This window comes from Eubalaena glacialis, chromosome 6, assembly GCF_028564815.1.
Source record: "Eubalaena glacialis isolate mEubGla1 chromosome 6, mEubGla1.1.hap2.+ XY, whole genome shotgun sequence".
Classification (NCBI taxonomy): domain Eukaryota; kingdom Metazoa; phylum Chordata; class Mammalia; order Artiodactyla; family Balaenidae; genus Eubalaena; species Eubalaena glacialis.
Window position 1 is genome coordinate 148,074,765 of NC_083721.1, and position 13,604 is coordinate 148,088,368.

A 13,604-nucleotide genomic window follows, 5' to 3' on the forward strand; every position below is an offset into this window, starting at 1 on the left:
TGAAAATATGTCTGTGATGTCTTCTAGAAGCCGGGTTTACATTGCATTCAAACTAATGTCCAATATGTAGAATTTCTAAAATTAAAAATTATGTCATTGGAAACTTATGTAATATCGTCAATGACAATTACATTAACAAGCGAAATAGTTATTTGGACCATATTAAAATTAAATTGGGGACATGAGAAGGGGATTCCTCTCTTTAATATTGGGAATCATTAATGTTTCTGAGATATCTCTGTTCCCATGTCGATAAAAGAAATTTTGTGACACTTTGCATCTACTAGAAAGAATATTGATGGAAACCAGGAAAAGGGAAGCTAGGGAAACCTGCAATCCCAGAACCTGAATGGTTTATTCTACAAGCATGTGGAGTTTGAGTGGGCAATAGCCAATCTTTGGTAAGCAATGCGCTTAGGTATATGTCACTCACGGCTGTCCCAAAATGCCATAATTTGATAACCCTCACAGTGTAGATGACATCTTCCCAAAGCAGAAAGAAAAAGAAAATTTATTTTTCACAGCCTCCCCTAATACTAAGACACATACATGCGAGTTGGGTTCTACAATCAGATGTCATACATGGGAGACTCTGATTTTAAACTGAGATATGAACAGGCAGCATGTCTTTGGAACCAAGGGCTATGGAAGCAGCTGCCCTTTGGGAGCCCCCTGATTAGGGTAGAGGTTGAGTGGTTTTAGAGCCAGCAACTGTGTGGTAGTTTTCTGGTGCGATCAGTAAGGCATGATTTTGACAGAGACAGCACTTCCTTCTTGGGCGTGGTGAGGTTTGGGGAGGTGAGTGACGTGAAATAGGAAAATGTTCTTGACACTCACCCTAGAGTCTGTTTATTTCTCCAATGCATTCTTTTTTTTTTGTTTTTGAATTTTTAGAAAATTTTTTATTGGAGTATAGTTGCCTTACAACGTTGTGTTAGTTTCTGCTGTACAGCAAAGTGAATCAGCTATATGTATACATATATCCCCTCTTTTTTGGATTGCCTTCCCATTTAGGTCACCACAGAGCACTGAGTACAGTTCCTTATGCTATACCATAGGTTCTCATTAGTTATCTCTTTTATACATAGTATCAATAGTGTATATATGTCAATCCCCATCTCCCAATTCATCCCACCCTCCCCTTTCCCCCGTGGTGTCCATATGTTTGTGCTCTACATCTGTGTCTCTATTTCTGCTTTGCCAATAAGATCATCTGTACCATTTTTCTAGATTTCACATACATGCATTAATATATGATATTTGTTTTTCTCCTTCTGACTTACTTCACTCTGTATGACAGACTCTAGGTCCATCCACATCTCTACAAATGACCCGATTTTGTTCCCTTTTAAGGTTGAGTAATATTCCATTGTATATATGTACCACATCTTCTTTATCCATTCCTCTGTCAATGAACACATAGGTTGTTTCCATGTCCTGGCTATTGCAAACAGTGCTACAATGAACATTGGGGTGCATGTGTCTTTTTGAATTATGTTTTTTTCTGGGTATATGCCCAGCAGTGGGATTGCTGGGTCATATGGTAGTTCTATTTTTAGGTTTTTAAGGAAACTCCACACTGTTCTCCATAGATGCTGTATCAATTTACATTCCCACCAACAGCGCAAGTGGGTTCCCTTTTCTCCACACCCTCTCCAGCATTTATTGTTTGTAGATTTTTTGATGATGGCCATTCTGACCTGTGTGAGGTGATACCTCATTGTAGTTTTGATTTGCATTTCTCTAATAATTAGTGATGTTGAGCATCTTTTCATGTGCCTCTTGGCCATCTGTATGTCTTCTTTGGAGAAATGTCTATTTAGGTCTTCTGCCCATTTTTTGATTGGGTTGTTTGGTTTTATGATATTGAGCTATTTGTATATTTTGGAGATTAATCCTTTGCTTCGTTTGCAAACATTTTCTCCCATTCTGAGGGTTCTCTTTTCGTTTTGTTTATGGTTTACTTTGCTGTGCAAAAGCTTTTAAGTTTAATTGGGTCCAATTTGCTTATTTTTGTTTTTATTCTCATTACTCTAGGAGGTGGGTCAAAAAGATCTTGCTGCGATTTATGTCAAAGATTGTTCTGCCTACGCTTTCCTCTGAGAGTTTTATAGTGTCCGGCCTTACACTTAGGTCTTTGGTCCATTTTGAGTTTATTTTTGTCTATGGTGTTAGTTTAACCTAGACAGAGGTGGCTTCTGTTGTCTGCAGTTAAGAATGTTGACCAGTACACAAGTATTAGCAGTCATTGAAAGCAGCGGAATCTTAAGTAAACAAGAAATTGGGATTGGTTTTCTGATGGTTGGGTTGATCGTCAGTGAGGAACCAGTTATCATCAGAGAATGGAGCATTGGTAATCCATGGTAAGTAGTCACGAAACAGCTACTGCAATGACCATCCAAGGGCACATGCAGAGCCCCATGAAGGCAAGACTTTGATCAGGTAGAGGCTTCATTAGACTTGCCACTTTGGGCTTTGCCAGTTTAGAGGTTTTAAATACCTGAATAAGAATGTTTAGACCAATGAAAATAACGGTGGTTCTCTTGGGGCTGCCACATGGTTATTTCAGACTACTCATGCTACTGTAAAACAGGCAAAAGGGGATTGATACATTGCCTGGGTGACTGATCTTGATTATTAAGTGGAAATAGAGTGTTTTACCACATTTAGGAAAGAAAGCTATATATTGAACCCAGGAGATCTAATGTGATTCTTTTGAACATTTATAGTTTCATGTTCAGAAATGAGGGCTGCAGCAGCTATCCTAATTTTCCTCCCTCCTTACTGTGTCATGTATTTGTTTACATATGCTACTTAATTACCCTTTTTCTACCTGCCTTCCCCTTATTTTGTATATAGGATGTGCTGGTTGTAGCTAACATTATAACTTATTTCCTAGATTTCAGAATATTGTGGTAGGATAGTCACCAAGCAGGAGGTGCAATGAACATCAAGCAGAGATTCTTGATCTGGAATTATGTGTGTACAACTTCATCTGTGACCATCACATTAGTCTAACTAGATCTGAGAGTTAAATCTTATCACTGGGTGTGTAGGAAGGGCGGGAGCTAAATCTTAATCAAAATCCAACATGGATTTTTTAGTTTTTGTTGCTATTATTTTTTAGTTGTAAATAAGCTATACTATCTAGTTTCTAGCTTTGTATCAACCAAAACTTATTCCTCATTTTTACCCACCTAAAATTTCTTTTTATAACATAGATGACTAAATCATGAGCACTGGAATGGTATTTTCTTTCATTGAAATGTTAGACCATGAAGTATATGCATCAAAATGTACAACTTTCCATTCCTCTAGAATTTAAGTATTACTTTTGAGGCCAATTATTTTAAAACTAAAAAAAGGAACAATGAGCAATAAAGAGATAAAATTACATTTCAGTGATGTTCAATCTCACAAAAAAGATTCATTATCACTGAACAGCAAAGACACCTGGGCACATAGTCACTAATAAAACCCCCCTGAGATCTAGCCTAATGGCACTCCTCTCTACTAAAATAGCACATTGTAATGGAATTTTCCTAATATAGATATCTGGATGTGATTTCTGGAGAGTTTCATTTTCATTGCTATTGGAAGACAAACTTCATCCATAAACACATAAAATTTTGTTCATACATAAACTACTTCCAGATAATCTTTTCTGCATCGTTAAGAATATGTAATTGCACTATCTATCTCCAATCATAGCGCATACATCAGTTAGGATGCTTGAGCACCAAGTAACACAAACCAGTTAACGATTGCAAAAACAATAGGTGATTTTATCAAATAACAGGGGGCCTGATGGTAGCTGTTTTCTGGACTAACTTACGTAGAAGCTCAGTTATGACAAGTTCCCTCCGATCTTACAGGCATTCCGCTCACGGTGCGGGGGCTGCCACCACTCCAAACATCCCAGATGCAAAAGATAATGTCCAAAAGGAAAGAAGAAAGGAGACCTAACTCCTGTGCATCTCCAACTTTACTAGACAGGAAAGTCTTTCTAAGGACTTCTCAAAACACATCTCCTTCGGTCTCATTGAAAAGAATGAGCTCCTATGGCTCTAATCCCATCATGGACAATCAGGAATGGTATAACAATGCTCAGATAAGAACAAATATGACTCTTCCTCTAGGGCAGGGATTCCCACCAGGAGAAGGGGGTTTTTGACGCCTGGGGCATAATAGCCACTACCTGGGGACATTTCCCATTGTCATGACTTGGTGGGGGGTTGCTGTTACCAGAATCTAGTGAAGAGGGCAGTTATGCATCCTACAATGTACAGGACAGCCAGTCTCAACAAAAAATGATCTGGCCCGAAATATCAATAGTGAAAAGGTTGAGAAACACTGTCCCAGGATTTCTCTCACCTTCCCTGTTCCTTTGCCTTTTGCTAAGTGAACAAAGTCAAGGTTCTATTAGCAATAGATCAATAGTCTCTTCCACAAGGGAAAAGAATCTATTAGATAGATGATTCTCAAACTTTAGAACATATAGGAGTTATCTGGAGGGCTTGTTAAACCCAGATTGCTGGACCCCATTCCCAGACATAGTGATTCAGTAGTTCTGAGGTGAAGGCTCAAAAATTCCCATTTCTAACAAGTTAGCTATTGGTGATGTTTAGCTATTGGTCCATATACCACATGCTGAGAACCACTGTGTTAGATTATGCCCCAGGAGATGGGGAATAAGCAGTGATCAGATTGTGACACTGGACAACTAACTTAACCTCTCTGGGTTTCTGCTTTCTCACTAGTAAAACAGGCAATTAACTAAAGGTATATTGCTTTATATAACTTGGTGAACTTAGACTCCTGTGTAACCAAATTTCCCATTGAAATGATGCGCCCCATCCCCCATGGTACTGGTATTGCATAATAGAAAATCAAAAAATTTGAAGGTTGTGTTTAAAATATAGTAAAATTTGAACAATATTAAAGAAAAAAACAGACCAGTTGAAGTTCTTCTAAGTAGAATGTACTCCTCAATATCAGGTGAAGCAGCTGAACTTATAGGGTTGGGCTGCTGGTAAGGAAGGCTCTTTTCCCAGCCCTTTGGTCAGGTATAACATTTGAAAAATTGCACTAGGGGTCTGAACAGGCTATTTACAAAACAAGAAATACACACTGCTAATGAGAAAATGTTCAACCTAACCAACAAAGAAATGCCAATTGAAAGAACCACGAGATATATTTTCTATGTTTTGACAAAAAGGAAACAAGGAAAACACTGGATGTTGGTGAACAGGGGAAAATAACTGGGCCCATGCCTGACACTATTTAGCAAATGTCACTCTAGAATGATGACAAATAAGAAAGACAAATCAAATTATGGAAAAAAAAAACAAACAAAATAAAATGAGATAGTTACTAGATTTGTGGAAGAATGGTAGAGAACATTTGGCTGTTTCATGGTGATGATGTTGATGATGATGATGACATACCTTAGTTTATTAACACACTAAAAGAAAAAAGAAGAGATATTAGAAAAACATTCATTTAAATATATCAGGAAAGTGGGTCATATGCATACTTTATAAGTGCTCATTTAGCTGTAAAGGGAAAATTACAAAACAGTAGATAGAAAAATAATAAGAACTGACGAGTCATTCAAGAGGAACCATAATATGGGACTAAGTCAAGAAAGTAAACTGAAAAAATAAAAACAGTAGTATTAGGGTAGGGTCACTGTGGTTGATATATTTAGGTACATATATACTGTGAAATAAAATTCACGTTTTATGGCAAGACAAGAAAAAATTTAAACATAAATTTTTTTCTCTGCCCTTTGGTCTCCTCTCTCCCCACACTGTGTGCTGTATGTCTGCATTACGCATGGACCAAACCTCCCCCGTTGGCAGAAATACTTGCTCAACCATGAAAAGCAACATTTTCCTACAAGTCAACTCCTTAAAGACAACTTCTTTCTTGATCTCGTAAGGGGCCACAATGACGCTTAGATCTGGATCTCTCTCTCTTTCTCTCTCTCTCCTATATCTCCTTCTACTATAATTCTGGTGTTGCCCTTGGATGGTGATAATAAACATCATACCATTAAAGACTAACATTTATTGAGTAGCAAGTGCTGTGCTAAGCAAATTGCCTGCATTATCCCATTTAATTCTCAATATAATCCTGTTATCTAGTCCACTTGTAGATGATAAAATCAAGAGGATATGTTCAAGGTCACAGACCTCTTACAACCAGGTCTGCATGATTTCAAAGGCTACACATAAACCACTTTCTCCTATTCTCTTTTTTAAAGTAACTTTTAATTTTTTTAATACGAGGAAAGAAAGGGGAACAAAAATCCAGAGGGAGAAACAAATTCTTCACTGATGATCATCTTTGCAAGAGGGATTTGTTACTTTATTAGGGATTTGTTACTTTATTATGGATTAAGGACCCTGTGCGAAGGCCCTATATGCCTTGATGTAGCTCTTAATTGCCACCCTCACCTCCAAATCCTAAACTCTGGTTTCAATTAAAATCTTCATTATTAAATTTATCAACGGTTTACTCTCTAAAGTTTGGAAGAGTGTGAAAAGTGGGAATTAAAATGGATTATTTTATTACTAAAATATGTCTTTATGAGAATAAGGTCAATGTCATTTCTTCAATCCCAGCTAGCATCAAATAAGAATCAGAACAAAACACTCGACAAAATGTTATCCAATTGACATTAACAGTGGATAGAAAATCCTTTTCAGCTTTAAAAGAAATATATTAAACAGGCAACACAGAGATCTAAAAAGTTGCAAGTGGTGATTTTACAATAGATCTTATAAATTAAAAAAATCCCCAGCATAATTATTTGTTCCCTAGCTCCTTGCAATAAGCACATGGACAGGAAAAGATAATCCCATCTTAATAGTCACAACTGTCATTTATGTTCTCTCAAAAAGTACACTAAATAGCTGGCAATATATACATTAGGTAGTGATGTGCTAAGAGTGCAAGTAAGATAATTACAGAGTGATACCAACAGCTGGCATGTATTACCTGCATCCCAGACACCAGGCCCTCTGCTACACACTTTAAAAAACATATTTCCATTTAGTCTCTTAACCTTCCTTTAAGGTACATCATTATCTCCACTTCACAGATAAGGGAAGTGATGGTTAAGGATGGTTACGTGATGGTTACGTGATGGGATGGTCTAGAATGGTTAGGTGACCTGTTGACTGCTGGAGTTAGGATTTTATCCCCTATTTAGCTCCAAAGCATATGTGCTCACCCAGCGTATAAAACTGCACAACAGACAGCTTTGTAGAAAGTGGTGAGAGGGAAAAGCATTAGGACACAAGTTGGGAGAGAAAGGCCCAGGCTGATGGGTTATTTTAAGGGTAAAAAGGAAGGTAGGAAGACTGATCACCGGTGAATGATCTTTGCGAAAGGAAGGAAGGCCTGGATGAGCCTACAGCGTGGTGTTAAAAGTGCCGAGTGTAGTTTGTTCGCTGGTGCCAGCTTCCGAGAATGGCAGGGTGTTCAGAGGTGTCCTTCAGAAGCAGGGTGTCTCCCTCTCCAATGGGGGACAGGCTTTATTCTAAACTTCAATTTCCACCCTTCAAAAGAAGGGTGCCTGAGTCAAATCCAACACTGGACATACATAATTAGACCCAAAGTTGCTTTTCTCCGTGTCAAAGTATTTGTAGAAGTACATATTACCTATCTGCCTTTAAAACTTTATTCTATTCATTCCAAGTTCATTTTAAATTTAGTGCAAAACCTTTAAAGGCTGCACAATGTTGTGTATAGGTCACAACAACTCATAGAGGCCTCAAACTATTGATCACGCAACATGAAATAGCTTTTTATCTGACGGTAACAGATCTAGTTATCTGACTTTATGTTCTGCTCCTTCCTCATTTTAGAAAATAAAGTCATTTTCAATGAAAAAGAAATGAAAGGAAGCAGAAATGAATGGCGTTTGGGAGTAAGAATGAGTGGAGCTTATTCATAATAATCAACAGAATGATATCACTGAAGATTATTTTTCCTTGGGTTACTGTTTGTATTTATTTTTAATATTTTAGTTTTATTTTCTAGGAATCAAGGCAAAGGTGTCTGAAAGAAAATGACATTAAAAAAAAAAAGATTTGTGATACGGTTATTTAATAGGAATAACTAGCTGCTTTATTTTTATAGAATTATAATGGTCTTTGTCCTTTAATTAGCTTCATCAATACAAGCCTGTTTCTTTAGTCTTTGAGACCATGACTCAAACTTCACTGTTGGCCTAGCGGAAGAGTAATTTAGTTTCTGGTATGATGATTTGTAAGTAAACAAACTCGCCATGCTTGCTTTGCAAGCCCACGCTTATAAAATGATTGCATCTGTCACACCATGACATGAGGTCTTGACACCATAAGATAAACCAAACCATCGTTATCTTCTAAAAAGGGATGATCCATTTTAATAACTAGTGATATGCACACTAAAGCTCTTTAGCCTTCGGGCAGAAACTGATGGTTAGAAGGATGTGGGAAGGCATTTCCTCCTCTTTCAAATATAGCATCACAGAATTAGATGTGTGTGTGAGAAGGTGCACTTCAAATAAGAACCACTGCCGGGGGCAAAATATAATATTTGATGCAATGATTCAGTCATTTAAAATAGGACCCAAGGTCCATTGTGTCACATTCACACCTGTGCTCTATTTTAAAAGATCCTCGGAGTCTGCGAGGCTGGCTTAACTGCACCATCTCAGGCAGGCAATAGGCCAAGTGTCTAAGCAAGCATTCTATGAAAATCAAAATTGATGGCTGTACAGAACTTTGTGGGTCGATGGAATTTTTCTGTATTTTGATTGTGGTGGTGGTTACATGGTTGTAAATATTTCTCAAAATTCACTGAACCATACATTTAAAAGGAGCATGTTTCATTGTATGGAAATTATACCTCAGTAAAGTTGATTTAAAAAAATGACAGCTGTCCGTGTTGACCATGAACACGTGCCTCTCTGGCAAAAGCAATAAAAGTCCATGAAGTCAGCTCTGGGTGCACCCAAATAAAGATTAATATAGCATTTAAAACTTGTGCAGTCATGAGTAGAAGGGCTTCCTGGTGAGAAACTGGGGATGGTAATTAGAGATCTACTGGGAGCTTCATCTTACACTCAAAGACAAACATCATCACTCAACGTGAGCCTTTGGTATTTGCTTCTTCCTTTATCAAACCAATCAGAGTGTGTTAGCATGCTCAGTGGTTTCCAAAATTTATATCCCCATATATGCACATTAACTTGGAAGAGTGCATCTTCTTGTTCTTTCAAGAAAATAAAATGTAGCACATTTCTCTGGGATTATTGAAAATATATCTAAGATGTATCATTCTGTAGGCTAATTTCCTAAATGCGTAATCATGTATATACTAAGAGGCAACACGTAGTCCTAGGCACGACCTTGATTGTGTGACCTTGGCAAAAGTCCTATCATCTCCCTGGAGCTATCTCTAATTTTGCTTCTATAAAATGAAGGGGCTAGCCTAGATAATGCCCGATGACATAGAACAACATAAATCATACTTAGCTCATGGATTAGAAGGTCTATTCTTATTAACCGAAAATTTTTTCTTTTTATTATTACCTAATACCTTCTTTTCTTTTGTCATACTAGATTTGGAGGAAGGAACAGTGCTGAGACAATGAGAAAAAAATTTTAGTTATCTCAGTGAGACACAGAGTAAACACTCTAAAGATACTAATTTCTTTCCAGTAGACTGGATTTGGTAGAAGGAATGTTCTAGAAGTTGAGGTTGTCAGGAAAACATTAGGAAGAAAAAGAACATTATTGAGGAGGGAAAAATAAAAAGGAAATGAAGTTATGATTCATCTCTAATATTTTAACAAAAGATGTATACTAGATTAAAATATCTTCCATTGGAAGAAGTCAAACCCATCTTTGACTTTTGTGGAAATAACCATATATTTTCGAAATTATGACATTAGAGAATCTTTGATTTACAAAGGAGTTTGATCATCTATACCAGTTTCCCCACTCAAGGTCAGAGAGTGGCCCAGTATTTTAAGATAAAATACAAAAATAATTAACCTGTCTTGATTATACTACTTTTGTAAAGGCAAAGGCAAAAAAACAACTTCACATAGCTGTTACTTCGCATGTTTAAGCCAAGCTGTGATTAATATTTTAGGGATAAATATTCACAGATAACAGCAGGGTCTTCTCTCATCATGGAAAGGTTAAATTGTGTCCAAGGTTGCATTTATTCCCATACTTTAACTTGTCAGCCTCAGGCAATCTTTCTCACTTTCAAATCAGGGCACACTTCACAACCTAAGAAGAGTTGACAGAATAATGGATTTGCCCAGGGAATCTAAACCCCTCAGAGGCTGGCGGATAGACGGTAAAGTAAGGAAAACAAATGATAGAAGCCCAAAGCATCAGAAAAATCATCAAAAACTTGGACACAATGCACAAAGGTGGTGGCACGTCATTTCAATGTCATTCAGGGGCAAAGGCCACTCAAGGATTATCTACAAGAATATATTCAGCTCAGCACATTACTTACTAATTAAAGGTCTCAAACTTGGTAAAGTTGCTTGTTACATTAATTACTTTTGTGTGATAGAGGTGCAAATATTTTTTTTTACTGAAACAGATAACTCCAAAATGTATGGTACTTTGCACACTTATCTATAATTTTAAAAAAAATTACTCAATTAACCTAACCTAATATTTCTTCGTTAAATGGTCTATATACACCTATTTTTTTAAAAATGTTCTCCGAATTGGTCATAACATCTTACTTTTTGTGTCATTAATGAATGAGTTAAATGAAAAATAAAAGATTCCACATGTTCATTCTTTATTTGCCTGGCAATCATGATTTTACTTTTTAAAAGTTATTATTTTAACAACAGGATCAAGAATTAAATTGAAAAGCAAATTGCTGTTTTTTTAAAAAAAGAAAGTTAAAATGAAAGGGCTGAGCCATGTAACTGAAGGGTATATCAATCATGGGTACTCGGGACAAAAACCTACAAAGAAACGTCGTGAAAGAAGATTCAAGCCCCGTCAAAGGATACAGCGCTGTCCGGGAATTTCCTTCTACTTGGAAAGCACTGACCCTCCACAGTCTCAGTTCTCATAATCCAGTAAATGATCATTGCCTTTGCAAGGCTGTCAGTATTTCCCCAAGAAAAGTGATTTCCTTCAAATCATTTGGTTCATCCTTCTTTAAAGCACCTGCTATTTTGTACTGTCATTGATCTGCTGAAATGTCACTACTGGCTCTGTCTTAGCTTCATGCCCACTCTCCAGGCTGGCCCAGCACTGACCGAAGTTGATCCCTGAAAGATGCAGTCTTGCTCCTTGACTTACAGATTCTTAGCTGGTGCATCCCAGTGGAGCTTTATCTTGGCTGGTTTAAGCTCTGACCTCTCGAGGCGGGGCAAAGCCCTAAATAAATGATCATCATGTTGCAGGAAGGAGACCCCTTCCAGGGCCTGAGAGTGGGCTCTTGTCTAACACTCAGAAATGAATAGTCCGAGGACACACCTGTGCTGACAAAGCAAGAGACATTATCGGGAAGGGGCGCCCAGGTGGAGAGCAGGAGGGTCAGGGAACCCAGGAGAACTGTCCTGCCACGTGGCTCACAGTCTCAGGCTTTATGGTAGGGGGGTTAGTTTCCGGGTTGTCACTTGCTTGGCCCATATTTGGTCTGACTCAGGGTCCTTCCTGGTGGTGCACACATCTCTCAGCCAAGATGGATTCCAGCGCAAGGGCTTCTGGGAGGTTGGCAGGAATATCATCTCCTCCCTCTTCCTTTTGGCCCCTCCCGAATTCGCCCGGTGAGTTTTCAGTGGCAGCACCTTGCTCCTTATCAGGACCTCCTGCTGTGAGACACCTCGTGCGAGGGGTCATCATCCTGGCTGGGAAAGGCAGGCAGTTTCGGTCAGCAGTTCCCTAACTATCACGGGACACCCTTCCACCCCGGGCTTCACCACCACCTATGACCCGAAGAACATTTACTGTAGAACTTTCAGGGTGGATCCAGATCTCGCCTCTGCTTTCTTCTTTCACTTCTGATTTCCTATTTGAATTTCCCTTCACCCAATATGCTCTCTTTGGTTTCTGTGGGCTCCTTTCCCCCAGCCCTGGGCCAGTGCCACTCTGTTCCTACACCCAGCCTTGGCTGGAAAACCACAGGTTTGGCCAGAGACTTAGGCTGTTTAGAAGTTATTTGAGGGGTTTGGCTTCTGGATGCTATTATTGTTCTCAAATCCGGGCCCTTGTGTATCTGCCACAATACCTTGTCCCCCAGCTGCCAGCAGTCTGAACAGCTGAGAGAACTTATTGTGTGATCGAGAGGACATACCCCCAAGTCCCTGCATTTACAGTTCTCAGTCTTTAGCCTCTGCACCCTTCAAAGTCCATTGGCAGTGAAATGGAGCAGGACCCTATGGGGCCTTCCCAGGACAGGAACCCCCTGCCCCCCAACCATGTCCCCTGCCTGCCTTTTGTCTATAGAAAAACTTTAGCCAAAGAATAAATTTGATCATAGAAGTGAGAAAATGCAGAAGCAAAGAAAAGCAGTCAAACAGGACGAAATAATAATAGTTTAGTCATTAAACAAAGTCAAGGACCTTTAGTTCCTCCTCAAGAGTTATAGATAATATTCTGAGTCATGTCCTTTGAGCTGTTTTGCAGCTACTGAAACGCCCGCCAGGTGGAAGAAGTTAACTACATGATGACCAGACTGTAGCCACGACATAAGCTACTCCATCTTACACAGTTCTGGGAATTGACTTCAAGGAAATGGGAACAGACTGACCCTGGAAGTGAAGACTAACTGTACTTAAAACAATCAAGATGACACTGATCAGACCACGGCATGACCAATTTCAAGATAATTGTCAGAGCTGCCTGTGCTGTTCTGCACGTAGCCCCCTCTCTCTGCCTATACACCCCTGAAACTCCCCTTTAAAAGCTCTTGCCCCCTGATCAGGAGAGGGGAGTTGGCCTTTGCACACAAGCCCACCTTCTACCCCAGTTGCCAGTCTCCAAAATAAAGCAAACTTTCCTTTCTACCAACACTTACTTCTCGAGTACTGGCTTTTGAGTGGTGGGCAGCCGGACCTGAGTTTGGTAACAGCAGGTCAACCTGAGCTTTGTATTAATTCTAGAGTTCTTCTCCTCCCTGTTTCCCACTGTTCAACAGCTAGCAACGTGGTCATTCTCTTTAGAGGGCTGCCACATCATACTGCCTCAACCCACGATCCATTTGACATCAATCTCTAGTGTGGCTAATTTGGCCCCTTGCACCAGACCATTGGAAAATACACCTTCCACTTACCATCAGGAACATTAATCACAACTCTCACACCACCACCTTGGGCAACACAATGGTCTTGTAAACCTTAGTTTTTCTTTTACTTTTCGTTAGGTACATAATAATGCTCATTTTAGTGAAATTTATCTATATCTATCTATACTTGCAATAAGATAAAAAATAGCATTGCTATAATTCTGCCATCCAGAGATAAACACTGCTAACAGCATGGTATACACTTCATACTTTTATTTCTACAGTACATAAATATAAAACGTTATTATGAAAAATGGCATTTTATTGCCCTT

The 13,604-nt window shown here is 38.8% G+C and overlaps 1 protein-coding gene and 1 pseudogene across 1 annotated transcript in view; one reads left to right on the top strand and one right to left on the bottom strand.

The window, feature by feature from the left end:
* ZNF385D (zinc finger protein 385D) overlaps positions 1–13,604 on the bottom strand; it is a 933,934-nt gene that overhangs the window by 485,375 nt on the left and 434,955 nt on the right. The window lies entirely within an intron of this gene.
* LOC133093786 (serine/arginine-rich splicing factor 11-like) overlaps positions 10,982–13,604 on the top strand; it is a 127,011-nt pseudogene continuing 124,388 nt past the window's right edge.